General features: G+C 42.7%; 1 protein-coding gene across 1 annotated transcript in view; it reads left to right on the forward strand.

The window, feature by feature from the left end:
* Positions 1-27,210, forward strand: part of LOC126101410 (uncharacterized) — a 667,375-nt gene that overhangs the window by 131,289 nt on the left and 508,876 nt on the right. The window lies entirely within an intron of this gene.

Here is a 27,210-nt window from a genome sequence, read left to right on the forward strand (position 1 = left end):
ATTGAAAGACGGCTTTAAAAAAAGAGCGCAGACAACAAGAGCTACGACGAGGACAAAAGCAACTGGTTAGTTGTAGGAATTAATTTTACATCCAAGGTCGAAAAAAATACAACACTCCTAAGGGCAAGGCCATTTTATTAACAAGTGATGTGACAGGTAATTCATCACTGTAGGAATGTACTCGTATGCAAATAAATTCAGACCAAATGAAACACACATGTCAACTAATCGCATGAATAGACAATATACACCCTTTGGCGACAAACAGGCGTGTATTCTCGCATGCAAATGATAATAAAGTTGTTAAATGACATTCTGCAATAGTCTCAAACATCTTGAACTCTTTGTTGCATTCTGGAAATGGTTCTTGCAAGCTCTGGATGACGTGTAAGTTCCTCTTCATCACGTTTAATTGGTGAGAGATCTGGTGCTCTTGCCAGTCAGTGCAGTCGTTGTGCACCACGAAGAGCACGTTGCGAGGCAACAGTCGTTCGTGGAGGTGCACTGTGCTGCTGAAAAGAAGAGACACCTCCTTCCTGCCGAAGAAGTGGCAGTTCAAAAATCAGATGACTCTGAGCGCTGCGGGACTTAAATTCTGAGGTCATCAGTCCCCTAGAACTTAGAACTACGTAAACCTAACTAACCTAAGGACATACATCCCTGCCCGAGGCAGGATTCGAAGTGGCAGTAACACGGGGATAACAAAATTTGCTAATTACTGGCCAACGATCGCTTTAGGCTGCAGAAACACCACATGTGATTGTACATGTGTACATCAATCACTGGCATATAGACAGAACCTACTCTATACAAATGAAATGACACAATTTCAGGGACTTTACTGGTCTTATACAGATATGACTTAATGCATACAGACTGAAGCGGCGAGTGATAACTTCTACAAGGCCGGAAATCGAACCCGGGTCACCTGCATAGTAAGCAGGAGACCTGTGTTCGATTACCGGCCTTGTTATAAATTTTCAAAAAGAAACGAGCCGGAGGCACAATTACAGAAACCATTGCCTATACGTTACAATTATTTGCCCTGGCTGATGAGATACTTGTCCCACTGTGACACAACGCGGTGAATGGCTGTCTCATAAAATTTCAGGGGCTGCGATGTTAACCAGTTCCGCATGTACAGCTGGACATCGTCGTCCGAGGTGAATCGTTTGCCCCTATGCTGACGTTCTTCTTTGACCAAGATGGCCCCCTTCTGATTCACTTCCTGCAGCACTGGACAACAGTGAATGCCCAGAGTTACTCGCAAACCTTGACCACCCTTCGCCAAGCGATCAAATCAAAACGACTAGACAATCTCATCCGTGGGGTCTTTGTGCTCCGCGACAATGCAAAGCCTCATACGGCCAACAAAAGTCACCGCACTCCTGAGAAATTCAAATGGGAGGTTCTCTGCCACCCTCCATACAGTTCGGACCTCTCTCCCTGTGATTACGCCATTTTTGGTCACCTTAAAATGGCTCTGAGGGGCAAGTGTCTCAACAGCCAGGGTCAATACTTTTAACATACAGGTACTGGTTTCTGTATTATGCTTCCAGCTCGTTTCTTTTTTAACGCCGCTTATACATAAGTACCTACTCTGATAGTCGATAAACAGCAATTCGACCTTCTGGTCGACTCCTCTACAAATTCTGCTTGGCGGTGTCGTGGTGTCGGTGACTGTCTGGCCAGAGGCACACGTGATGTTAGTCTTGCTACAAGCGGGCAGTAACGAATAATCGTGCATGTGCACGATTTGCCCGGATTTCTTTCCTGGATGACGTTCGGTCAGCCACCGCTGCTCGAACAATGAGTCTATCTTGACGTGCGCCTGTACTACGCGAATGTCCAGAACCTGGTCTACAGGCGTTGGAACGTTCCACAGACCACTGCTGAAAGCACCGATACACTGTGCCCAATATGTGCAGTAATCCGTCGGTGCAGCCATTCAGCTTCCCACAGGCCCACAATGCGAACCAGATCAAATAGCTGAAGAGTTCTACAGAAGTACGTAGTCGGCGGCGGGGCAGTGTTGTAGCCCAGAATGATTGTTGTAAACACTGTTCACCTCGAAGCACAGTTTCTGCCTGCAGAATGTAAACACTGGGTGCAAAGACAGGCCTCCTGAGCGTCATCTGATCGCTGATGACCGTGACAAATGAATCACTAACACTGCAATCCGTCAGTATTCACATATAATACGCTGGTACCGCTGAACACAGTCCTTGAGGACGTTGCATTTCTTTTCCTGCAGTGTGTTCATTGGTGAAGAAACAGTGAAATGTACGCATGATATGCTTTGAAAATCAATAGATGTTGTTGTTAATGTCGTTATTAAGCAGTAAACAGACTATTTTCTGACAGTCTTAATTTTCATCAAACCGTCACATTCTCGGTAGCTGAAGTCTATCTGCTACCCTCAGGCTGTAGCACAATTTTGCAGCTAGTTCATAATTTATTATTATTAACTGTCACTGAATATATACAAAATATCCTCTTCAAAGAAGTTATGTATCACGAATTTAAGGAATCCTGAGGAAGTATTGAATGGGACTGGGGAGAAGAGAAGTTTGTGGCACAACTTGACCAGAAGAAGGGATCGGTTGGTAGGACATGTTCTGAGGCATCAAAGGATCACCAATTTAGTATTGGAGGGCAGCCTGGAGGGTGAAAATCGTAGGGGGAGACCAAGAGATGAATACACTAAGCAGATTCAGAAGGATGTAGGTTGCAGTAGGTACTGGGAGATGAACAAGCTTGCACAGGATAGAGTAGCATGGAGAGCTGCATCAAACCAGTCTCAGGGCTGAAGACCACAACAACAACAGTTACAATAGAAAAAATAATAAGGCGATAAACTGAGACACACATAAATCAAATCATGTTGGAATTAACAGACAACAATTACAACAATAAACGACGTCAGGGAACAAGCATCCATTACGTGATCAAAAGTATGCGGACACTTATTAGTGGACTTTAATGTGGGGTTTGCCCATCCTTGGCCTTTATGACGGCTTGATCTCTGCAGGGGACACTTTCAGAAAGGTGGATGAATGTTGAGGAGACAAAGTGGGGCAGAAGACGTAGTTATAACCGGAATAAATGTTGTGACTTGGCAAGACAGCCAAGCCACTATGAGAGGAAGCCGAAAGGCACGCGTTTAAGCTCACGCAGGCTGGCGTGAGGTCTGGAACAGGTAAAGTAATTATACTAGCAAAAAAGGTACGTAACTTCTGGAATACTTAACTTTAATCCATAATTGGTGAACATCGGTCTGACGGTACATGCATCACAAGATAAATAGCAAATGATAATGGCGCCTTGCTATGTCGTAGCAAATGACGTAGCTGAAGGCTATGCTAACTATCGTCTCGGCAAATGAGAGCGTAATTTGTCAGTGAACCATCGCTAGCAAAGTCGGCTGTACAACTGGGGCGAGTGCTAGGACGTCTCTCTAGACCTGCCGTGTGGCGGCGCTCGGTCTGCAATCACTGACAGTGGCGAAACGCGGGTCCGACGTATACTAACGGACCGCGGCCGATTTAAAGGCTACCACCTAGCAAGTGTGGTGTCTGGCGGTGACACCACAATCAAAATAAAATTTAGTTGGCAGTACCAATCACCAGGCGAATGAATGGTTGGTGGATAAGAGATCCTTGCTGAATGCCAAGAGATATTAAAGCATCGAGACACCGACCTAATGAAAGATGAATGTGTACTGTAGCAGATTATTACGAGTTGTCATCTTATATTGAAAGCCTAGCTTGCCTTGTAGCTCGGAGGAGAGCAGATTTCGGTTCTCACTCTGGTCACAGCTGACGCTGCGTACTGGTCCGAGCGAGCCGTGTACTTGCCTAAAGCTGCGTACAGTACGTTACACATGCTCTCCATGAATCTGGAGAAGTGCTATTAAATATTAATCAACCTTTTCATACTTAGTATACCAAATTCTGCGGATAACACAACCATACTATTAAAATTTCGAATCAATAACTTCAATACTTTCGGAGATATAAATTTTTAAAAAAATGGTTCAAATGGCTCTGAGCACTATGGGACTTAACTTCTAAGGTCATCAGTCTCCTAGAACTTAGAACTACTTAAACCTAACTAACCTAAGGATATCACACACATCCATGCCAGAGGCAGGATTCGAACCTGCGACCTATAAATTTTTACCTTAAACACTAAGTAACATTGCTGGCACTGTGAAATTGAGTTTGGGACTGTAATTTATTCGACTATAGCATCAACTGAAACTACAACCAAGAGAATAGTTTCATATAATCTGCTTTTCTGGAATTTTTTTTAGCCACAGATTTGTGACCTGATTAAAAGTACTTTGGAAGATTATTATTTCATCATGTTTTGGTTGTGTGTGTGTGTGTGTGTGTGTGTGTGTGTGTGTGTGTGTGTGTGTGTGTGTGTGTGTGTGTGAGTGTGTCTGTGTTTTGGAGAGACTGGGAGAGTGAATGGAGGGCATACATAAAGTGAGAATGTGGAAAATTGTGTAAAAATATGCGTGAGAAAGTTGTGGAATAGGAGATTTTGTGACGTATGTCCGAGAGAGCTTGATTTCGTAAAAGGCAGCCAGAAGGGGCGTTGAGTATTAAATTTATTAGTAATCTATTTTGTGGAAAGAAATCGTGTTTTGTCTTCATTAAATTTTATTTAGTTTCGGAATTCCGGTATTTGTAGTTGGAATTACTTGTGGTAATCTGATTGGTTGATATTAGAAATGCCGCGAGTATAGAAGTGCTCGAGATAATCTGATTGTCTGCTTAACATACTAGTCAAAGGACGTTCAGGAAAAGACGTATTAAATGGCTCTAAGCACTATGGGACTTAACTTCTGAGGTCATCGTCCTAGACTTAGAACTAACTTAAACCTAACTAACCTAAGGGCATCACACACATCCATGCCCGAGGCAGGATTCGAACCTGCGACCGCAGCAGCAGCGCGGTTCCGGACTGAAGCGCCTAGAACCGCTCGGTCACAGTGGCCGGCAAAGATGTATTAAAAAAAAAAAGCCTAGAGGACTCCTGTATTCAGTAGGCAGTGTCACATGTATCACGATGTGACGAGGTGGTTACGGAATTTAGCACTAGATATGGCGCTATCCTGAAGATTTCTGGTCAATAAGACCCCAATACGTCGTCTTGGGCGAAGGAAACCAAACAATAGAACGGCAGTGTCCGCTTAACTGCAAAGTATTTCCTCCTTCGCGCGCAACAGCACGTTGCGTTCGCAGTGTGAGTGCTGTCAGATGTTTATCTCCTTGTGTGTGTTGACATGACCATCGCACAATCAGACCTCTACAGGTCGGACAAGAGAGCCCGTATTGCGGTCAGTGACTCGCCGTGGCCTCCGGGAAACCCGCTGCCTGGACAGCGGCCACCTCAGCAGTGCAACGCGAGCTGCACGGACGGTGGACGGTGGGTTTTACCGCCGCAGCAGGTCAACCTGCTCCCCGGGCCACTCTCGCTTTCGGTTACGTCACGCGGACGCTGCTGCACATAGATCAACGGCGCCAACATCGGACAGCCTCCTATACGTTTCTTGGTTCGAAAAGAGATAACGTATATCCTAATTACCACACGATGTTTCTTCACAATTTCTTCACAAATGCGTCATTTGAAAAATACGTGGTCGTTTTACTGAGTTACTGAAGGCCATCTTGCTATTGTTGTTGTCGTCGCCGTCGTCGGCGTCGTGAGGGCGGTCTCCACAGGAAAAAGACTAGTATGATTCCACTGCCCACGTTAGTCTATCCATTGTAAGTCTCCTCACGTCTGCATAACTACTGCAGCCTACATCCATTTGTATCTGCTTACTGAGTTTAATCCTTGGTCCCCGTCATCTGTACCTTTCTCTTCTACAGTTCTCCCCATTACCAAGTTATCTATTTCTTGATTGAGGGTTGAATATCACTTAGGAGGTTTTTTGTTCTACTGATTTTTATTTGTATGAACTAGTTTTCGGCTTACTAGGCCATCTTCAGATAACTACCTGGCTATGGTTTACAAGGAGCTTGTGTTCTTACGAACCAAACATTCTGGACTGAGATACAAGGCATTTCCATACGCTCTTTAGTTGTGGTATTGTCTTTGGAATTGTCAAATGGGTCTTTTGACTTTTTGTTCTGTAAAACTGTTCTTTAACATAATAAATCACATTTTATGGTGTCAGTACCATTAATGACAACAATTAGAATTATTTAGGATACACATTATTACAAAATTAAAATTTTTTGGTTTTTGTTGTGAACAGTTCTACTGGACATTAATTGTTGGTTGTACAACAGCGATGTTTTCTTTGGGGGTAACATTTTGTTATTAGAAAATTGTGCATTAATATATACCAAATATTACATTGTTACAGTTGAGTTACAGTTAGGAATGTAAACACATAAGGAGTGGGGTGTGCATTTGTTTACTATTAGGACAGTTAGTGGTTAGTAGCAGGTTTACTTTATTGCTCAGTTGCAATTGCTCATTTAGAACCATCTGGGGATTTAGGGCTAAGCTAATAACTCAAGATATATCCGGTCAGTCAATCCCTTCTTTTAGTCAAGTTTTCGATTCAGTATCCGATCGAACTATTTTATCTTCAGCATTTGTGAAACGTACATTGCAAAAGCTTGTGAACTGCTTTTGACTGTAATGTTTATCGCCCATGTTCGTCTGTTATATAAGACTGCACTCCACACTAATATTCAAAAAATGACATCCTAACACTTAAATTTAAGTACATGTTAAAATAATTCTGGTTTTCACAAAGGTTTTTAATTCTATTACAAGCTCGCATTTTATTTCCTTTATTTCCATCGCCAGGTATTTTTGACGTCCAGATAGTTTTCCGACTACCTTAAGTGTCCCATTTCCATCCACCTCATTAGATTCGATTACACTCCAGTACCCTTATTTCACTTGACTTGCATTCAGTCTTGACCCGTCCGGATACCCGAGCGTGTTAAAACGCTGCTTCAAAGACGGAGAGGTGGGCTGGCTCGGATAGAATCCACCCGGTGAGTTAACGACGGGAGTCGGTGTGCTGGCCAGCCTGGATGTGGATCTGAGGCAGTTTGCATCCCACTAGGTGAATGCCGGGTTGGTACCTAAATCCTGCTTCGGTTACATGATTCACAAACATGTAGAAAACTTTCGCTTCTTTTCGTATGAATAACAAAACACGCAGGCAGTTGGGGTACACATAAGTAGTAGGACAAAGTATATACCACCCCACATTCAATTGTTGCCAAATATATTCAAGATGGCGGCGATGAGGTCATCCAATATGGCGGCCTGTAGACTTGGCAACAGCATATGACATCATCCAAGATGGCGGATTTTGGAGGGAAGTTTAAATTTTGGTGGGGAGATAGGTCAATTGGGCTACCTCCACTAACCTAATCCCCCAGAAAAAAATTGGCGGGAAATTCAAATTCCAGCAGGAAAATGCGTCACACCACGAATATGGCGGGAAAATAGACCAATTGGGCTATGTCCACTAACCTAACTCCCCACCCCATAGAAAGTGGTGGCAAGTTCAAATTCCAACAGGATAATACACCACACTGCTCTTATCTCTACCAAGCAAAGAAAATCGCAGGAAAATAGCTCACTTGGCCTACCTCCACTAACCTAAGTCACCCGGCTGCCACTCTTCCTACGAACTGGCACCAACTTTTAATTTTGGCGGTAAACAAAATTCAATTCCCATATCTCTACTAAGCAAACAAAATGGCGCGAAAGAAAAGACACTTGTACTAACCTCAGTCACCAGACTGCCACCACCTCCTAAGGATTCGTGGGAAAAGGACTTGGACATAACACTTTAGTTAACCAATTCTGACTTAGTAGATGTCACTACCACCAGAGGGTGCTCTCATCTGTGATGTAACCCAAGATGGCGACACCCAGTGTATTCACCACTAGGTCTGGACTCCAACTGACCTACTACACAGTGCCACCACTAGAGGACGCCACCATGACGTCTGCTGGTGAAGCAAGTACCGTTTTCAAGATGGCTCCACCCAGTGTGTCCAACACCACGAGGTCCAGAGCACAACCTTCACATCAGAACATGACGCATGTACTGTTATTCAAGAGGGCTGCACCCAGTGTATCCACCACGTGGTGTAAGTTTGTACACTTGGCGTACCTCCACTAACCTAACCCCATCCCCAATAAAAATCACGTGGTTCAAATTCCAACATGATAATGAGTCACACCTAAGAAAATCGTGGGAAGTTAGGTCACTTCTGCTTTCGCTACCAACCTAAGAAAATTGTGGGAAAGAAATGATACTTGTACTAACCTCATCCACCCGACCGCCACCTCTTCCTAGGAACCGGCACCAAGTTTGAATTCTGGCGGTAAAGAAAAGTCACTTCTGGTTTTGCTACCAACATAACAAAATTGTTGCAAACGGAGCTCTCCATCACCACTAACCTAAGTAACCAGGCCGCTACCTCTTCCTAGGGGCAGGTGGTAAAAGGACTCAGCCTGCACTAGGCTGATGGAGAGAGGAATGAGTGTACAGTACGACATGGCATGGACTGAAGTAGTGCTGGAGGGAACTGACCCCACGAATCCTACAGGGCTCTCCACAAATCTGTAAGAGTACGAGAGGGTGCAGACCTCTCCTGAACAGCATATTGCAAGGCATCAGAGATATGGTCAATAATGTTGATGTCTGGGGAGTCTGGTGGCCAGGGGAATTGATTAAACTCAGAAGAGTGTTCATGGAGCCACTCTGTAGCAGTTCTGGACGTGTGAGCTGTCGCATTGTCCTGCTGGAATTGCCCAAATCCCTCGGAATGCACATTAATGCATACAGGTGATCAGACAGGATTATTACGTACGTGTCAACTGTCAGAGTCGTATGTAGACTATTAGGGGTCCCATATCACTCCAACTGTACACGTCCTACACCATTACAGAGCCTCCACCAACTTCTACAGTCCCGTGCTGACATGCAGGGTCCATGGATTCATGAGGTTGTCAACATACCAGTACACGTCCATCTACCTGATGCAGTTATAAATGAGACGTCCAGGCAACATGTTTCCAGTCATCAACAGTTCAATGTCGGTGTTGACGGGTCCAGGCGAGGCGTAAAGCTTTGCGTCATACAGTCATCAAGAGTACACAAGTGGGCATTTGGATCTGAAAGTCCATATAGATGATGTGAAATCTTCAGAATCTTGCGGAAGGGTTGCACTTCTGTCGCGTTGAATGATTCTCAAAAAATGTTCAAATTTGTGTGAATTCCTAAGAGACCAAACTGCTGAGGTCATCGATTCCTAGACTTACGCACTACTTAAACTAACTTATGCTAAGAACAACACACACACCCATGCCCGAGGGAGGACTCGAACCTCCGGCGGGAGGGGCCGCGCAATCCGTGACATGACGCCTCAAACCGCGCGGCCACTCAGCGCGGCTTAATGTTTCTCTTGAGTCGTCGTTGGTCCCGTTCTTGCAGAATCTTTTTCCGGCCGCAGCGATGTTAAAGATATGATGTTTTACTAAATTCCTGATATTCATGGTACACTCGTGAAATGGTCGTACGGGAAAATCCCCACTTCACAGCTACCTGGGAGATGCTGTGTGCTATCGCTCGTGCGCCGACTATAGCACCAGGTTCAAACTCAAATCTTGATAATCTACCATTGTAGCAGCAGTAACCGATCTAACAACTGCGCCAGACACTTGTTGTGTTATACAGGCGTTGCCGACCGCAGCGTCGTATTCTGCCTGTTTACATATCTCTGTATTTGAATATGCATGCCTATACCAGTTTCTTTGGCGCTTTAGTGTATATGTAAACCCAGAATAGAACTCTCGTATTCTATCGCAGAACTGTAGCGTCTGCACTAATTCGACAACGCTTATATTCGTGACTGTAGTGTCGCCACAGTGTTTTTCTTTGACGTGTCACCTAGGCCTACATGTCTTAAATACAGTGAACCGGGCGAAATAGGGCCGTGTGTATGCTTGAATGCTTCCTTTCAAAGGGGCATGGCCGTCTTTCTTGCTCATTTTTGTCCGTTCCAGCCGGCCGCGGTGGTCTAGCGGTTCTGGCGCTGCAGTCCGGAACCGCGGGACTGCTACGGTCGCAGGTTCGAATCCTGCCTCGGGCATGGGTGTGTGTGATGTCCTTAGGTTAGTTAGGTTTAAGTAGTTCTAAGTTCTAGGGGACTTATGACCTAAGATGTTGAGTCCCATAGTGCTCAGAGCCATTTGAACCATTTTTTTTGTCCGTTCCAAGTTTGTATACCGTCTCTGTCGATGTTTTGGATGCGACGTTACGCCCTAATTTTATTTCCTTGGAACAAGGTGGAGTTTTGAAAATTTCATTCTGGTCTGCCTCCAGTTTCTGTTGATGGAATGCCACGCTGGGTGGTTAAGTGAGCTTTTCCGACGGTACTAAAAAGGCTAGAAGATAGACGCCCATTAATTAAATGAGGAAAAACAAAAAAACAATGTGGGAGAGGTAATACTTTTTAGATAAGCCTCGTTAGTGATCATATCTACACATTTCCCGCTTTTTTATAACAATCATGCTTCTTTTATATATATTATTTTTCTTGCGTTTATTAACGTAGCAGCGTGGTTATAATTAAACTTTCGCTACTGGAGAGGGCACCCATGAAAAATGAGAAATCGTAGGACAATGAAGCTTCGCGGAAATATTTGTAAAGAGATGTGGAACAGAAATAACGAATAAGCTATTAAAATAAATACATTTTAACTTCCACACGAAAGGGTTCAAATCTGGTGATCTTGATAGTTACACAGTTTTGAACGATCGGCTAATGATTCGGTTTTCTCCAAATGTTTTACGGAGTAAACGAGTGGCTTCACTAGCAGCAAGGGGTGGGACTCCATCGTGCATCTAAACAGTGAAGACGAAAGTATGTCTCTCCTGTAGAGCAGGGATTACCTGTTGGCGAAGCTCATCACAGTACCGTGTCCCGTCCACGCTGCTGCATGTCCTTGGTCCGTGGAGTCCGAGTTCCTCGATGAAAATTGGAGCAGACATGAACTGAGCCTTGAAGCCGCATCACAAAGTGACGCGTTCACTATGCAGATGAACTTCGTGATCGTTCGTTGGCGGTGACGATCACCACATGCGACAATTGAATGTGTTTACTGCCCCAATGAGCGTAAACTACGCTTCACCACTCCACAAAATATTTCAAGGCCACATGTCGTCATCTTCAGCCGTTGCAAGGAACGTAAGAGCAAAGTCTATTCGAGTGTCTGCGTCACGTGGTGAAAGTTGGCGACTCATGTAGACTTCGTACGGATGCCGATTCACAGTTCTTCGCAGCACTTTTCGAACGGTTGAGCATGGAATGTTCAGCTGCCCTGACAGAGCACGCGCACTGCTTGAACATTGCAAACTGCTTCCAGTATTCTCAGCCATAGCAACAGTAACTTCTTCAGCGCTTTTAGGCGCAGCTGGTTGTCAGCCCCTCAGAGGAGCAAACCGAATCATTGGCCGATCGTTGCAAACTGCGTATCAACCAAGATATCCAGATTTGAATCCGCTTATGTGGAAATTAAAATGCGTTTTGTTGACTTATTTATTTGTCATTTGTCATTCCCATTTACTTACAAATGTTTCCACAAAGTTTCATTGTCCTGCGATCACGAGTTTTTCAAGGAGCTCTCTCAAGTAGCGAAAGTTTAATTATAACCACCCATATATTAACAGCGTATTAATTGCGGAGGGTCGCACATTGAGTGTAAATTTGATCGGAGCTCTATGGACTGGGAGGATGCCTTGAGAAGTGAAGAGAATGTATTCTTTATAACCAGAGACAATTGAGCAGGCAACAAAGGGAAGATACATAGTGTTAAATTGAAAATATAGTGAGAAACCTATATACAGTATGCAGTAGCGTCAAGGATGTAGATTATTCAAAATTGCTCGACCTACATGTGCCTTATGTAATACACACTCTAAGATAAAACAACTCGCACCAAGAAGGAATTAACCGAATGAGACGGAAATCGGTAAATGTGATGTGCACGTACAGACAAACAAATGATTACAATTTAAGATAAATTGTATCATTTATTCAAGAGAAAGAGCTTTACAAATAGAGCAAGTCCCCCTACGGCCCTGCTGTAAGCATTTATTCGGCTTGGCATAGTTTGACAGAGCTGTTAGATGTCTTCGTGAGGGATATTGTGCCAAAGTCTGTCCAGCTGGCGCATTAGATAGTCAAAATCCCTACATGGTTGGTGGACCCTGCCCATAATGCTCCAAACGTCCTCAAAGATCCGGCGATCTTGCTGGCCAGGATAGGGTTTGGCAAGTACGAAGACAAGCAGGAGAAACTCTCGCCGAGTGCGGCCGGGCAATATTTTGCTGAAATGTAAACCCAAGATAGCTTGCCATGACGGGCAACAAAACAGGGCGTAGAATATATTCGACGTACCGCTGTGCTGTAAGGGTGCCGAGATGACAACCAAAGGGGTCCTGCTATGAAAAGAAATGACGACCCAGACCATCACTCCTGATTGTCTGGCCATATGGCTGGTGACAGGTTGGTATCCCACCACTATCCAGGGGCGTCTACAGACACGTCTTCGCTTATCATCGGGACTCAGGTGGAAGCGGGACTCATTACTGAAGACAGTTTACTCCAGTCAATGGGATTCCAGCCGAAGACTTGTCTGGAGGCGGCCCGGACAGCGATGGGGAACCAACCTGGCTGCCGCCCGCCATGCAGGCCGACAAACAGGACTGATGGTCTGGGTGCCATTTCTTTAATAGATGGACCCCTTTGATTGTCATCCGCGACACAGCAGTACGTCTACGATATTCTACGCCCCATTTTGTTGTCCTTCATGCGAAGCCATCCTGGGCTTACATTTCAGCAAGATAATGTCCCTCCGCAAACGACGAGAGTTTCTTCTACTTGTTTTCGTGCTTTCCAAGACCTACCTTGCCAGAAATGTCGGATTTCTCTCCAATTGAGAACGTTTGGAAGGTTGTGGACAGGGCCTTCCAACAGTCTTTGGATTTTGACGATCTTAAGCGCCAGTTAAACAGAATTTGGCACGATACAACTCACGAGAATATCCGAAAACTCCGTCAATCAATGCCAAACCGAATAACTGCATGAAGCAGGGTCAGAGATGGACGAATAAGTTATTGACTATCTCAAATTGTGAAGCTCTTTCTGCTGAATAAAGCATCAGATTTATCTATCGTAATCTTTTTTTGTATATACGTGTACACCACATCTACCGATTTCCGTCCTATTCGGATAATTCCTTCGTAGCGCATCCTTTTTTTTAGAACAGCAGGGTGCTCTTAGGAAGATTATGTACCACCTGTTCGCCAAAGTATAGTCTGCCTGACGTGGCAGAAATATAACGCGAAACACGGTTGCAAGGAGCATCGATGTGGTGTGCGATTACCTAGAGCAACAGAATAGCAAACGTGTGACGTGAAGCGCACTTCTTGTTGCAGCTGCACCATGTCCGGAGAATCTGTGACGCTAGTGTTCAGCGCGGTAGAACACGAAGGCAAAGCATCGTCTTCCATCAGCGCACAGATGATGTCTTCTGTCGTGGGAAGATAGCGACCTCTCGTTAACAAGGCTGGGAGTCTTCAGAAAGAGAAGAGCCGCCGACAAGGCTGAACAGAATCGAGGCGCAGCTGCACAGGCATGGAACGAACACAATAAACCCAGCAGCCGCCTGGCTTTACGATGAATTTCAAGTAATGGTTTATGTCCATGGATTCACGAGTCAAAGCAGACTTGTGGTACTGGCAGTTGCAGTATTTTTTTTTTTTTTTTTTATTTCGTTTGAGGAAAGTTGTGTGTTCAGTACGACTTCCATCACACGATTAAGTATAGGCAGACTGTTATTACTGTTGTTACATATTTTACACAACGCACTGGTAACATGAAAATCTCTGATTAATCTACTTCCATGCTACTGCTGGAATCAAAGCTCAATTAATGTGAGGCTTGCGCGATCAGTTCAAATGGTTCAAATGCCTCTGAGCACTATGGGACTTAACATCAGTCCCCTAGAACTTAGAACTACTTAAACCTAACTAAACTAAGGACATCACACACATCCATGCCCGACGCAGGATTTGAACATGCGACCGTAGCCGTCGCGCGGTTCCGGACAGAAGCGCCTAGAACCGCTCGGCTGGCGCCAATCATTCCTTCAAAACGTGTGACTAGTTGCAGGTTATTCTTCAGTGGCACAATTAGGAGTCATTGCAAGCAGCACGCGAACACCATCACAGTGTAACTTCATGAATGAGCGACTGAGAATCGGGTTGCAACTCCAAAACTGCTCGCAAAAAAATGAAACAAAAAAATTTATAAGCCACAAATTTTTATCAGTCCTACTTACAAAGACGTTACATGGTTGCAGTTTTGCATTTGTACTAGTTCCACTGCACCGTTATGAGAGAGATTAACACGCCAAATGATCATTCATTACGTTACACGCATTTTCATCAATGCCCTTTTCTGTTTATGTGGAGTTGCCATCTTTTGTGTATTGTCTGTTGTATCTGGTTTTGTCATGTAACAAGTACTATGTGTGTGTGGGGGGGGGGGAGGGGTGTACGGATGGTGGATGTGTGTCCATATCACACTTTAACCGATGTGAACTTTTCTCTACGGAAGTTACATCCTCTGTTCACGTACGGTCCGTTAATAAAGTAGGCTGCCTTTGTCCACCAGCGCTGCACAGCACCTGAACTAAAAATCCGCTTTCGGCTGCTATCTCAAGATCTCATTTCAAACCAGCGTTGCTTCATAAGTGCTTCCCAGCGGGAGAAGTGCATTTCCACATCCTTGCCTTGCTTCCACGCTTCGTCAGGCCGTGATAAAACATAAGTACGAAAACTTCCCACGCAGGGCTGTTTCCTGTCATACATGGCCCTCTACAAATCGAATCAAGTCACATGCGTACACAAAAGTGTTTCCTCCGGACCTTAGATAATTATTATTCGTATTAATTAGAACTGAGACGTCGACTCAATAAACAAGGAAGAGAAAGCAGCAGACAGAAGTACATTGCTAATCTGAACCTTGAAGCTGAATGTTGCAGTAAATCCACTACTCCGCAAAACTTAGGGACGAAATAGATAAAGTGATATAACGTATTAACCACTCGATGGAAATGAATGAAAGCTCGGGAGCATGTTGCCGGAGGTATCCCAATCGCGCACAAAAAGACGGACGTCACATGGAGTGGGGTTACCAAAGCTGGAGCGCCAAATTCAACTGGACCCGCAACACGAAGCAACTGAAGGAAACGCGAAAGACAGTATATGACACTCAGCACGCTGTTACCGTGCACTGTTGAGGTGTTTTTCATTACAACATGGCCTGGAGAGAAAATATGGATGACTTCACGCGGGAAGCATCAAAAGTGGTTCAAATGGCTCCAAGCACTATGGCACTTAACATCCGAGGTCATCAGTCACCTAAGAACTACTTAAACCTAACCAACCGAAGGACATCACACACATGCATGCCCGAGGCAGTATTCGAACCCGCGACCGCAGCAGCAGCACGATTCCGCACTGGAGCGCCTAGAACCGTTCGGACACATCCGCCGGCCGGGAAGAATCATCGCGTAACTGGAAGAAGGGCGAAGTGGGTCGAGTGTTGCCTAAGAGTGATGGCACTGCTCACAACATTGTTCCTGTTGCATAAGGAGCGTTCCGAAACACAGGCACAATTGCCCAAAGGAGAGAAGGTGCCGGCCGGTGTGGCCGTGCGGTTCTAAGCGCTTCAGTTTGGAACCGCGTGACCGCTACGGTCGCAGGTTCGAATCCTGCCTCGGGCATGGATGTGTCTGATGTCCTTAGGTTAGTTAAGTTCAAGTAGTTCTAAGGGACTGATGACCTCAGAAGTTCCATAGTGCTCAGAGCCATTTGAACCATTTTTTGGAGAGAAGGTGGTTGTCCACAGTCAAATACAGCATCGGATGACCGTTACATTGTGCAACAGGCAAGAAGTGACGCACGTTATACGGCAGGTGCAATTGGAACAGCATTTAACAGGACTCCAAAACACACGCACTCAGGCTCCAAAGCGACAAGGCAACTGCAATGTGGCGCATTCTTTGCTCGACGCCCAGTTCTTTGTGGTCCGTTGATAATCACACAAAGGCGACACCGTTTGCGATGGTGCCCAGGGCATAAGGACTGAAGCAATAAATGTTAAAATGTGTGTGAATTCCTAAGGGACCATTCTGCTTAGGTCACAGGTCCCTAGACTTACACACTACTTATGCTAAGAACAATACACACACCCATGCCCGAGGAAGGACTCGAACCTCTAGCGGGAGGGGCCGTGCAGTCCGTTACATGACGCCTCAAACCGCGTGGCCACTCCGCGCGGCAAGGACTGAACCAACTGGGAGTGGGGTCGCCTGCTCTTTTCGGACGAGGGCTAATTTAGTCTCAGTAGTGGTTCTGAACGTACCCCACGTATAGTGAGACGTGGCAACACCTAGTGCATCCAGAAACATTGTTGAATATGATCGTTTCGGTGGTGCAGATGTTACGTTGAAGGGAGCCAAAAATTGCGAGGGTGCACTGACCTCCAGATCTTTGCACACGGTACACTCACCGGTCAACGTTACTGTGACAGTGTCGTCCTTCCCCTTGTGCATCTTCGCAGGAGTTGATTCTGCCCTGACTTCCCTTTTATGGATGACATCGCGCGACCGCATCGAACAGCACAGGTGGAGAAGTTCCTGGAACGAGAGAACATTCGACGTTTGGACCGACCTGCCCCCCACCCCTCCGCCTAAATCCCATCGAGCAGGAGTAGCATGCGTCGGGAAGCACATGCACATCCGCCAACCTTCATAGGGCAGTTGTCAACAATAGAACGCCTTAGCACAAGAATTCCTTACCAGACTTGTGACCAGTGTGGGAGCACTTTGCAGGGCATGCATTGCCGTCCGTCATCACACTCTCTGTTAAGAACCAAGTCCCGCTTTTTGTCTAGTGGACCATAATAAATCGCGGTGACTTCAGAGTAACTATTGCCTTTGAATAAAAGTGTCATTTCTGTTCGTCTCACTGCGTGTTCCTTTCAGTTACCTTCTGTACTACACTGTAGCTTATAAAATGACTTTTATCTTAATAATAAGAATATTTATACAGGGGGGGGAGGGGGATCCATTGATCGTGACCGGGCCAAATATCTCAGGAAGTAAGCGTCAAACGAACAAACTACATGAAACGTCCCCTTAGAAAAATTGTACACGACTGTGCTTAAACTGACACACAATATTTTTTAGCGCAACGCAATCTGACTTTCAGAAATCCCTACAAAAGAATGGCCCTGACTAACATTAACCTGTACCTTTCACAAATCACTTACCTCACCAAAAATCTTCGTTACTCGAACTACTGCAATACAGCGAGCGCCACTAGTGCCAGCTAAATAAAAGATTCAAACTACTGAAGGCACTAACTACTGATAGGCATAGTTAGCAAATGAAAGACTTTAATAGAGAACAAACAATGTATTTACCTTAATATTCATAATAGACATCCAGTCTTACAAATTTCAAAACTCCGCCATCTCTCTCCATACATCCACCACTGCTGGCGGCTCACCTCCAACTGCGCAACACTACGCGCTGTTCACGTCCAGCTGCCCAACACTACAATGGCAGACAACAATGCAAACTAGCCACAGACTGCACACAGCACAGCCAGTGATTTTCATACAGAGCGCTACGTGGTGTTGCCAATAAGAAAACATAAACAGCCTACTTACATAATGAAAACATAAACAGCCTACTTACATAAAGAAAACATAAACAGCCTACTTACATAGCCCCCATGCTCCCCACAAAAAATTTTACAAATTGTTTTGGGCACTGGGCAATACATATTTGTTAAAATTTTTCATAATCGTAATTACAATAACAAAGAAATCAAATGCACACACTTATTGATACAATGTTGGTCAAAAGCTAAAATTTTCTCACAGTCCATAAAGACAGTCCAGATTGTCCATCACAGTAAAATTTCAGTGTTTTTTTATTTTTTCAAAGTCTGAGCAGTAAAAGACAATGCACACGGAAGTAGTGGATTTCCATGCAGTCTTGAAGAAGTAGTGTTGTCCTTCCAACTGAAAGACAGTGCTGACTCTTGACATGCTGACAGGTAATGGGCCACAACAGAGCAAACCCACAGCAGAGTCATTCGACGTTTTGAAGAAGATTGGTAGGTAGGTCATCACAGAGCAGACCCACTGTAGTCCTGGTAGAGAGTATGGTATTGGTGGGCCACCAGAGGTGCAGACCCACTGCAGTCCTTGTAGAGATGGCCAGCAGCCATCTGTTGTGACTGTGTGGGTGCACAATCACCATTGAAGAGTCTTGCAGTTAATATAGCAAGTCCATAACCACCACTTGTGCACTCACAAAGTTTTTGGATTTGTCCTTAGAACCAGCAATGCTGTTATCCAGTCCCTTGCTGAATTATTAACACACGTGCAAACACTAACAGTCCCTACTTCTCACATATTGTGCATATACTATGACCAACAGAAAAGTGTGCAGTGAAATGTAACTAACAAGTTAATAATCTGATGAACTGGTATCAATTACAATTTTATAACATAAGAATACAATTACAAAGGTACAAAATACATCATTAAAGAACATAACAATACAGAATAAAAATAAACACATACATCAGTGTTACAGGAATTATGACATAAGAAAATACATAAAAGATCAGAATAATTATTGAAACATCAACTTCACACATGAGCATTAAAACAAAACAGAATAAATAATGTCTAAGCATATTTACAAGGTAAATAACATATTATTAATGCCAATTATATTTGAGGAGAACAGTATTCCTCATCATAGTGAATGTAGCTTAATATTAAAGAAGAAAAAATTCTATGAAACTACACAGAGACAGGAAGAAAACAAATACACAAGGGTACACAAACACATAGTGGGATAACACAAAAGGAAAGGACAGGGTTCGTTTTCAGTGTAACATTTGGTACTGCAGTCAAACCCAAAACTTCATTCCATAGATCGTTCGTCTTATTTCGACCTTTGCTTCCACCAAAAAAATCCTATCCAAACAAGCTTTCTGTATTTTTCTCGTATAACCTCTCAGTGCATTTCTTCAAATTCATCGCATTCATTCTCTTATATAGTCTACCCCTTCTTAAGCTAACTTAAATCTACTGAGCTCAGATGCTAAACTAAGGGACGAGGCAATGCAGCAGCACAAAACAATTAACACAAACAGCAATGACAAAAAAAAAATGGAAAATTGCAAAGCAAGCTACAGTAAAGCTAAATTACCAAGCAATGCAACATTACAACTAATATGAGCCAATGTGCAGCAACAAGAAAAATAAATCAGTAGTAAAACTAGCTTAACAGAGTAATACAAAGTGAAATTTAGTAGCACTATGCCTGGCAAACAGCAGCAGTAAATGTAATAAGTTATATCTAAACATGACATAGCTCAAGCAGAAAAAATATTACAGTAAAAACAACAATTCAGTTAAGGGAAATGTATATTCACATCTTAATGTCTATGTAATTAAAGTGGTGCACCACAACTTATTCTACGAAAAATATTACCAAGTAGTTGAAAAGAAAATTATGTATGCAAGTCCTGTGAAGGGAAATGTCTTTTAGTGCTCCTTCTTTTTTTTAAGTTATTGTTTACTGGATCTGTAGGCATAAAATATCTATATTAGTAGATTCATAAAATTTTATTTTAAACAATGCTGCAATGCAGCTAGAAACTAGATATTAAAGAAAATGAGCAAATAAATACATAAAGCAAGCCATATGGCATTTCTCTCAACTAGAAAGACAGTAGCCATAATCAGGTGTATAGACATAAAAATATTTCTCGTCATTTCATTAGGCATTGCAGTAAATATCATAAATTAAGAGCTCCACAGTGTTATCATGTTTTCAAGTTTGAGGGTGTCGTATTTACGATGCTTTCTACAAAGGAATGTCAATAGCGAGAATATGGCCTCCCTTTTTTTTTCTACCTGTGCCTCTGGAAAGGCACTAATGGCTTTTTTCCAGGTGTCTGTCGTGCAGCTGGGTGCCCACGAAGCATTATGTGCAGGTGGTCAGTTAACTTTCTTATGGAAATATTTACGACAGCAGTTTCCGCTACAGTGACAGTCTCATATAAAAATATTTCACAGGTCAAGAATTTGCATTACAAATGTGTAGAAACAAAATCCTATTGATATAACAGTGTCCAAAAAATTTTCGTCGGCATTGTTATACATTCATGCATTTACACACATTTCATAACTCTTAAAGTACAATTCTTGGTTTACAACATCCTTTTTCACAAACCAGAGTCCCTAAACACAACTCATTATTCCTTACCTTATTTGTCGACACTTCTTCAATATTTCATCATAACAGATACGTAGCTTAATCAAATAACTCATATAGCATCAGCTTATTGATCATAAACATACCGCAACAGCATAATACACATAGTCATCGTAATAATAACATCATAACACCTCAGTCAACTCTCACAATCGTCGTAGCTTCCTCCAATAATTAAAAAAAAATTCTCTCCTCATGTCAAAAGTGTCATCTGCTTCAAACGTACTTTAAAAATCGTGATCCCATACCAAATATATCATTCAAAGCTCTCATAATATCACAATGGGTCGGAAAAAATATGAACAGTTCACAAAGTACAGACAAAATACAATTTCATAAGTGTGAAGTTATCCACCTGTGTAATTGCGTAAACATGTGTCACTGATGTAGTAAAATAAATGTTTGTCTCTCTCAGTTAAACGATCAGATAGGTGTGTAATTTGTGTGTTAGAGAAATATGGTACCGATGTGTAAAGTTGTATAAACAAATACCATATTAGCTAGGGCTCCTTGTGCTTGCCAAACACATGGTACACAAAGTAAGCGTGTACCCCCCTGAGGATTATTGTAATTTTACCCTCAGGTGTTACAGATTACAGCAATGGAATGAAATGTATCACGGAAAACTTTCTTTGTAATTCAAAAATCTTTAAAAATAAATGTTTTAAGAACAAAATTAATCACTCAAATACGTGTCCTGTAGCGCTAAATGTGCGTCTTGCTGTAAGATAATCTCTGTGGAAGTGTCGTAGTTATTGTCCTCCGAAAGCTAAGTTCTGCAGAAGTCAATGTACTTACCTCATGATAAACAAAAGTGAAATGCTTTGCGTATAGATATCTTAGTTATTACACTTATTGTTGTGATGAAGAAATTACTGTGCTGTAACGTATTGTTGTGCTACGGAAAAGGCTGTCTCATTGTAGCTATACCACAAAAGTTACTATTAAACATGTTTTACTTTCCAGAAGAATTCAGAAAAACTGTGCAGATATAAAACAGATACACCGCAAAAGCAACATTGTAAATTGTCACTCATTAGTAGTGTCGTGATAAAATCGTGTAGCTGTCACATAAAATAACCACTGTCTCATCTGGTATCTCATAGAAAGTACTTTAAATCCAGAATGTATTTTCAAGTAAACCAAAATGTTGCATTAAAATCTCGTTAGCAGTACAGGTACATGTTCTAAGTATGTCAGCTTTATGGTCGTTACGTAATCATGCAACTAACAAGCAAGAATGTACACACACAATAACACTGTGTCGTCTGTTCACTATAACAATGCACTCGTAAATACTGTCTAAATATGTTCCCTAGGTTCTAGACTGGATAGTGAACTTCAAAACATTGTTGCATGTTAACAGTTTGTAAGTCAGACAAAGCATACTAGAAATGTGAAGTGAAAAGTTTTATGGCAAAGACAAAGTTAAAAAGCAGATTATCTTTTAATAAACGGTTTTACATGTGAAATGTGGTGTAACACTTTGCTCTTCCTAGTACGCAGAGTTTCAACTTGAATGCAATCATAATGCGGTATTCATCCGTAAAGAATACTGAAATTTTTCTCGAGGTTAGTGTCTATGTTATTTTTCCCTGAGCCAGCCGGCGCACGTGGCAGCCTGCAGTGCGAGCCATTGTCTGTTTCTTTGTTGGCGCGCGTCGTTACTGGGATTAGGAGACCTACCTTCTACAAATTCACGTTGTCGAAAGTGCCCTGCTCTGTTTGAGTCCCGCCAGTTCTGATGAAATTCAGGTCTCTCGTTATGATTACATCGTCTGTCGTCATGTCGGTAGTTCCTGTACTTTCTTTCTTGTCGGTTAAGTGGTGGAGAATTTCTCCCTGAATCGTAACTGCGTGCTGGACCGTTGCGTCTAAAGTTATTCTGTCTCCCTTGATAATAATTATTTTGGTTCCCAAATTCTCTGTTTCTCTGATTGTCTCTGTGATAGTCATTACCGCGGAGAGGTGATCTTTCCCTGTAATTATTACTACTCTGCCAATGGTTGTCATACGGGTGGTGTCTGTTTCGGTCACGATTTACATTGAAAGAATAGCCTTGTCATATATTATTTCTGTCATCGCGGAATTGTGACGGATGTGATCTGTAATTGTTGTGCTCCTGTTTTCGCATTCCGCGATTGTCAGTGTCAATTTCCAGTTCTTGTAACAGTCCCTGAAAAGCTTCAATGTCGTCTTTGCAACGTCCTGCCAAAATAATACGTCGTAAATGTTCAGGTAATTTGATTAAGCAAATGCGGATGAGTTCTGAGGGGCTGTATGGGTTTGACAGGTGCTGATTCTTGTGCAACATGTCTTCAAAACATTTCACAAGACTGAAAAATTCAGATTGTTCGAAATGTTTCATCATTATGATGCTATGTTTTACTCAGTCTTGTGTAGCTTGAGACCAATATGCTGAAAGGAACGCATGGTAAAATTCTCCTTCACTGTGACAATCGTGAATGACCAATCACATTCTTACAGCTGGTTCATTCTCCAAGTAGCCACACATAAATTCTAACCTGTGCTCCAATGACCAGTTGGGAGGAAAACAATGAGAGAATTGATGGAGCCACGCTTGTGGATGAATGTCGTTGGCAGAATTCTTAAACGTTTTGAATTTATGTGTAGTAATGAACAGCTTATAGTCAAAATCATCGTGTTGGCGAGTAGCATATCGGTCATTGTTACGTCGTGTCGGCGGTTCCATCTCAAAATTCGGTGTACCTTGCCAATTTCTTTCATAATTTCCGAAATGCCCTGTGTTATTATTTTGTGGTTGCTCCGTATTTCTATGTCCCTCTTCCCCTATTGGAGCGCGAGTGGCCTCTGAAATACGTAATTCTTGTATTACCTGTGTCAGCTGATCTTGTACTTCCCGGATTTCTCTTTGGTGTTGCGTATTAATTTGATTCTGATTTTGTTTTAATTTTCTAATTTGTTCACACTCTTCTGTGTCAGTGATGGCTACAGGTCTTGTGTCATTCAGATCATCATCTACCTTTGCAGATAAGTTAGTGAACTGATCCGAAAGATCGGCTACTTTCTCCGATAGTACTTATTTCCTCAGTGTGTTTTTCTGAACCAAGTTTCAGAGTGTCCATTTGTGTTGAAATCGTATCTACTGTGTCCTTTAAGTTTTCTTGAGTTTTTGCAAGTTGTGTAACCGAATCGGCAGATGCAACTGAGTCAATTTTAGCTTGCAAGGTGTCGTGACTTTCATGAACAATAGTTTGGAGTTCTTTTATGGCTGCTTCGTGATTCTGTAATGCATTTTCATGCCGCGAAAAAATAGGTTAAAATGCTCACAAATTTGTGTTTTTACATCATTACAGACTTTTTGACATTTCGATTCAATGTTATGTAACTCAGTAGTTAAATCTTCACGTGTTTGTTCAAGCTTATGTTCCACTGAGTCTAACTTTTGAAGCTTATGTTCCATTGTGTCTAACTTTTGAAGATTTTGTTCCATTGTGTCTAACTGTTGCTGTGTTTGTCTCTGGTGTTGTTCCATTGTCTCTAACTTTTGAAGATTTTGTTCCATTGTGCCTAACTTTTGAAGCTTTTGCTGTGTTTGTCTCTGATTTTCTTCCATTGTGTCTAACTTTTGAAGCTTTTGACCCATTTGTTGCATTAATTGTAATAACAATGCACTGGTGTCTGAAACATGTTCCTCAGTGCTATTCGGCAATGCATTTGAACCGCCAATATTCGCAGCTTGAAAAGCAGAAAATGTGTCTTGACTTATTTGAGAAAAGGGTGAAGACGCAAAACCTGAATCTACAGTATTTGCAAGATTGTGTCCTGTCATTTTGGATTCCTGAGGCAAGCTGTTGCCGACCGATCGATCGATAATGCTTCCCTGTTCACTAATTGTTTCACTGTCTACACCATTGTTTGACGCCCGCTCCATTTCCCTATGCACAGTTACCAAATTACTACTTTTAATATTAGTTAATTCATTACATGGTGGCGTTAACACACTGCTTTCGTCTTCACTGTCATTTCTCAGTTTACTTTGGAGCCTAGTGTTACGTTTTTCACACGCCATTATTGTCACAATATTTCACACGACAACACAGAAAAGCACAATTTGAAGAGCAAAAATAAGAGAACACATTACCATAGCACTGAAAATAATATCTAGTTAATTGCAAGCGCAGCTGCGAAATACTTGGTGCAAATCTACATGCATGCCACACCTGTTCTACTGTACAACAATGAAAGACTGCAACTACAAAGGAGATTCTCTCTACAATTACACAATAGCAATAAACAAAATCTACACTAATTACACAAATTACAAGAAAAAATCAGAAGATTCCAGTGAGGTATCCTAGGCTAAGGGTCGACATATGAAACGTCCCCATAGAAAAATTGTACAAGACTGTGCTTAAACTGAAACACAATATTTTTTAGCGCAACGCAATCTGACTTTCAGAAATCCCTACAAAGGAATGGCCCTGACTAACATTAACCTGTACCTTTCACAAATCACTTACCTCACCAAAAATCTTCGTTACTCGAACTACTGCAATACAGCGAGCGCCACTACTGCTAGCTAAATAAAAGATTCAAACTACTGAAGGCACTAACTACTGATAGGCATAGTTAGCAAATGAAAGACTTTAATAGAGAACAAACAATGTATTTACCTTAATATTCATAATTGACATCCAGTCTTACAAATTTCAAAACTCCGCCATCTCTCTCCCCACATCCACCACTGCTGGCGGCTCACCTCCAACTGCGCAACGCTACGCGCTGTTCACGTCCAGCTGCCCAACACTACAATGGCAGACAACAATGCAAACTAGCCACAGACTGCACACAGCACAGCCAGTGATTTTCATACAGAGCGCTACGTGGCGTTACCAATAAGAAAACATAAACAGCTTATTTACATAAAGAAAACATAAACAGCCTACTTACATAAAGAAAACATAAACAGCCTACTTACATACAAACAACGAAACTTGTCTAGTTTGAATGGGGAAACCAGATGGCTCTATGGTTGGCCAGCTAGATGGCGCTGCCATAGGTCAAACGGATATCAACTGCGTTTTTTAAAATAGGAACTCCCATTTTTATTACATATTCGTGTAGTACGTAAAGAAATATGAATGTTTAGTTGGACCACTTTTTTCGCTTTGTGATACATGGCGCTGTAATAGTCAAAAACATATGGCTCACAATTTTAGACGAACAGTTGGTAACAGGTAGGTTTTTCAAATTAAAATACAGAACGTAGATACGTTTGAACATTTTATTTCGGTTGTTCCAATGTGATACATGTACCTTTGTGAACTTATCATTCCTGAGAACGCATGCTGTTACAGCGTGATTACCTGTAAATACCACATTAATGCAATAAATGATCAAAATGATGTCCGTCAACCTCAATGCATTTGGCAATACGTGTAACGACATTCCTCTCAACAGCGATTAGTTCGCCTTCCGTAATGTTCGCACATGCATTGACAATGTGCTGGTGCATGTTGTCAGGTGTCGTCGGTGGATCACGATAGCAAATATCCTTCAACTTTCCCCACAGAAAGAAATCCGGGGACGTCAGATCCGGTGAACGTGAGGGCCACGGTATGGTGCTTCGACGACCAATCCACCTGTCATGAAATACGCTATTCAATACCGCTTCAACCGCACGCGAGCTATGTGCCGGACATCCATCATGTTGGAAGTACATCGCCATTCTGTCATGCAGTGAAACATCTTGTAGTAACATCGGTAGAACATTACGTGGTAAATCAGCATAAATTGCACCATTTAGATTGCCATCGATAAAATGGGGTTCAATTATCCTTCCTCCCATAATGCCGCACCATACATTAACCCGCCAAGGTCGCTGATGTTCCACTTGTAGCAGCCACCGTGGATTTTCCGTTGCCCAATAGTGCATATTATGCCGGTTTACGTAACCGCTGTTGGTGAATGACGCTTCGTCGCTAAATAGAACACGTGCAATAAATCTGTCATCGTCCCGTAATTTCTGCCCAGTTGCAGAACAGTACACGACGTTCAAAATCGTCGCCATGCAATTCCTGGTGCATAGAAATATGGTACAGGTGCAATCGATGTTGATGTAGCATTCTCAACACAGACGTTTTTCAGGTTCCCGATTCTCGCCCAATTTGTCTGCTACTGGTGTGCGAATTAGCCGCGGCGGCACCTAAAACACCTACTTGGGCATCATCATTTGTTGCAGGTCGTGGTTGACGTTTCACATGTGTCTGAACACTTCCTCTTTCCTTAAATAACGTAACTATGCGGCGAACGGTCCGGACACTTGAATGATGTCGTTCAGGACACCGAGCAGCATACACAGCACACGCCCGTTGGGCATTTTGATCACAATGGCCATACATCAACACGATATCGACCTTTTCCGCAATTGGTAAACGGTCCATTTTAACACGGGTGATGTATCACGAAGCAAATACCGTCCGCACTGGCGGAATGTTACGTGATACCATGTACTTATACGTTTGTGACTATTACAGCGCCATCTGTCACAAAGCGAAAAAAGTGGTCCAACTAAAAAATTCATATTTCTTTACGTACTACACGAATATGTAATAAAAAATGGGGGTTCCTATTTAAAAAAACGCGGTTGATATCCGTTTGACCTATGGCAGTGCCATCTAGTGGGCAATCATAGCGCCATCTGGTTTGCCCCTTCAAGCTAGACAAGTTTTGTTCTTTGTAGTTTTTTCGTTTGACGCTTATTTCGCGAGATATTTGGCCCGGTCA

This window comes from Schistocerca cancellata, chromosome 9 (genome assembly GCF_023864275.1).
Source record: "Schistocerca cancellata isolate TAMUIC-IGC-003103 chromosome 9, iqSchCanc2.1, whole genome shotgun sequence".
Taxonomy (NCBI): Eukaryota; Metazoa; Arthropoda; class Insecta; order Orthoptera; family Acrididae; genus Schistocerca; species Schistocerca cancellata.